Source organism: Cyprinus carpio, chromosome B8, assembly GCF_018340385.1.
Source record: "Cyprinus carpio isolate SPL01 chromosome B8, ASM1834038v1, whole genome shotgun sequence".
Classification (NCBI taxonomy): Eukaryota; Metazoa; Chordata; class Actinopteri; order Cypriniformes; family Cyprinidae; genus Cyprinus; species Cyprinus carpio.
In genome coordinates, this window is record NC_056604.1 from 16,236,802 (window position 1) to 16,240,458 (window position 3,657).

Here is a 3,657-nt window from a genome sequence, read left to right on the forward strand (position 1 = left end):
TTTAGTATTAAAACACTAAATCAACAAATGTGCTTGTTATAAACATGTTGATAATAATATTAGTAATATCAAAATGTAATCACACACAATCAAATAATCAATACATGTATGAATAATAATAATAATTATTATTATTATTAAAGATTTAAAATTAAAAACACTAAATCAACAAATGTGCTTACTATAAATGTTTTAAATTTTATCAATAACAATTAAATGATTAATGCATGTATGAATAATAAATAATAATAATTATTATTATTAAGGTTTAGTATTTAAAACACAAAATCAACAAATGTGCTTATTATAAACATTGATTATAATAAGAAAGAAAGAAAGAAAGAAAGAAAGAAAGAAAGAAAGAAAGAAAGAAAGAAAGAAAGAAAGAAAGAAAAAGAAAGAAAAAATTAAATGAAAAATCAGACAAGACCGAGAGAAAATGATTGGAATGATGAAAAAGAACTGGAAAAACATGAAAGTTAAACTTCCAGACTTAGACAAAGGTAGGATATGGGCCGCTGGTGGGGGTAAGTGTGTGGGACAGGACAGGGGATTGGAGCGAGCAAGAGAAAGAGAGAACGAGAGAGAGAGAGATCACCTCACGCCCGGGTCCATTGCTCCTCAATTACTCTAATGTGCCTCATATGGCTGAGGTACTCTGACAGAGAGAGGGAAAGAGTTCTTGCACTTGCCTTGCTCTTTGATATCACTTTTTGCTCTGTGCCAGATCCAGACTTGATGGTTTACGTCTCCCCCTCGAGTCCAGTTTGAGCTTGTTAAGGGAGAAGTGCAGTGAAGACCACACAGTTCAATCTCCCTCTACACTTTTCCTGCAACAGCATGATCTCTTAACCTCAACATGATGTCATCAACACAGAAAAGCATATATAATGTGCACGTTTTATGGCTTGTCATAACAACTCTTGTTAAAGGTGATTGGCAAAATAAGAGTGTATGGATGCTTGTGTTGAGCAACAAAGTGCTCAGTCAGTCAGAGTCCTCATATACTTGTTCGAGTTTTTCAGTTTTTTTAAAGGTTTTTTATTCTTAAAAACTTTAATTTATCAAGGACACATTAAATTTATCAAAATGACAGTGACGTTTCTAGCATATTAGAATGATTTCTGAAAGATCATGTGACACTTAAGACTGTAAAGTAATGACTGTTTAGTTTTATCATCACAGCAGTAAAATCACATTTAAAAATATTAAAATAGAAAATAGTAAATTTAAATCGTAATAATATTTCATAATATTACTATTTTCAGTCTTTGTATCTTTAATGCAGCCTGGGTGAGCAGAAGAGACTTTTAAAAATTAAAACATTTTACAGACCCCTAAATTTAGTCTTTTAATATTGTTATCATATATTGTAATTAATGGGTTTATTATTCAGTAATTCTGTGAGTTACATTTCAGTCATCTTTGCTATTCTTTAAACCTAAGCTAATTCAGATAAATCATTCAGTCAGAATTCACAGTGTTGCGATTATGACATATCTTCATTTAAAATATTGCCAAATTATGTATACAAAGCATTCATATGCAATGGTGTCATAGAACAAATGCACCTTTCACATGAATCTTTTTTTTTTTTTTTTACTGGGATTCTACTTTGTCTGTCAATGCTTATTCAATTATTCATCAAAACTGTCAAAACACAATCTAAAATAGATATTTGATTTATATTTAAAATACAATTTGAACATAAAAATAGATATACAGTAATTTGAATAATTTTCCATTTTGTGCTTTGACAACTAAATTACTAAATGCTTCATTCATTGGCTGATGCATTATCATCCTGCACATGCTAAACTTCTAAATATAAACATATTATAATTTAAAAGTAACTGCACATTATTATTCAGGTTAGCAGGGTTAGAAAGAGCTCTTTAAATGTATGAACTGCACACTTCTATTCATTTATAGTGTTATTTGGACAGTTTGACTCATTGTTTTCATTAACATCAATTTGCATGCTTCCAAGTTAAAGAACAAACTCTTGAACAACACGATCATTTCCACAAGCGTTTGTCATCTCAATGTAGGACTATGAATGTCTAATGCACATTGCAGTGTGCTAGTGCAGTGCATGAGGAGTTCAGCCTGGGTTTTATCAAAAGTTTAGACTCTGTAAATTTCATTATGTAGATTCCTCCTCAGAGACTCTGTCCATCCGAATGCATGAAAGACCCATCACGGGATTCCAGCTTATTCTCATGGACAAGTTTCCATGTATTCGCGTACTGTATGTCTTACTTTGAGTGTGAGTGTCTGTGAAAAGAAAAGAGAGACTAACAAGGTTGGGTCCACGTGCCCAGCGATGGATGGCTCCCTCTGCTCTTCTCTACATTGGAAGCAGATGACTATATCAGCGGTCTGTCCGTTCATGCACACCGAGTCATAGTCTGACAAACCTCTCATCTCTTCCTCCCTCCATCTCCTATAAAATAGAGAATAATTCAAGAAACAGAAACCAATTTCTCATCCTGAATGTGCATTGCTCATTGATCAACTAGAAACACATGAAAAGGAGTTTGTTTTCTAATTATAAGTATTTGATAAATAGACTAGCTGAGAATGGTTTCCTTTCATATTTCATGCCAAACCATTCCCTCCGAACACACATGGATTAAACACACTAAAGGCTCTGACCAGTGAGAGAGCCAGTCATTTTCATTTTACAGTGCGGTCTCAGGATATTATTATTTTCCCTATCATAAAGTCATAGCATGGCTGAAAGTAAAACCATGTGAGGTGGTTGTTTGAAGAGGCAGTGATGCTGTGAGTGGGAGTTGTGGTGACCTAATATTAAGCTCCATTTGGAGGTGAGGGTCCATGGTGAGGTGATCAGAGGTTTAGGGACCCTGATCACTTACAAGAGGGCAAATCATGGAAATATGGATTTTCCTGTAATAAGAGCATAACATTTTACAGTTATGTACGTAATTATATGTATGTAATATGTATTTTACTTCAATGTATCATTTAGGGGTAAATAAGTTAAAAATATGTACCTTTTTGCATTTGTACCTCTACTAAAGCATAAAAATACCAAAAACACCAAAACAATGCTAGAGTCAGTTATTCTCCTTTGAAAATGTGCGTTCCGGGTGGAAAGTCTGTATTTGTTTAGGTTTCTGAAACCCGCCCACTTCCAGTTTACCCAATTGTATTTCGACACCCCGGGTTGCGAGTTGGCGGAAAACACAGCATATTTAATTTCATTCATCGTCAAGTGCGCTCTTTCTTGTTGGTGTCGTCAATCTGGCAACCTGCGTGTGCGTCAAGTCTGATGAGGAGGGGCCGGGTGAAAAAACCCTCTCCAATATTTTGAATTTGGACTGCAATACCTAGTTCAACCACTCAGTGACAATCCTACATACAGCACCTTTAAGGTACAAGTAGGGCTGTCACAATATTAGATTTTTCATATCACGGTTATTGTGACCATAAGAATTCACAATATCAATATATCGTGATAACTATAGAAACCTTGGGGGGGGGGGGGATATATCAGTCAAATTATTTTTTATTTTGTTAATTGAGTTTTTCAAACGACATAAGGATACTGATAAACGTCTGGCTTTCTCCATCTTCTCTGAAGCTCCTATGAAATAACAAGCGAGAAAATACTCAACACTATGATGAATA

The 3,657-nt window shown here is 34.3% G+C and overlaps 1 long non-coding RNA gene across 1 annotated transcript; it reads right to left on the reverse strand.

Annotated features, from left to right (window-relative positions):
- Positions 1-605: 605 nt before the first annotated feature.
- LOC122138177 lies at positions 606-3,263 on the reverse strand. The gene is made up of 3 exons (XR_006155361.1): positions 2,809-3,263; positions 2,303-2,446; positions 606-830 (listed from the first exon to the last, which is right to left on the reverse strand). It is a non-coding gene; the product is annotated as an uncharacterized LOC122138177 (long non-coding RNA).
- Between the last annotated feature and the right edge of the window lie 394 nt (positions 3,264-3,657).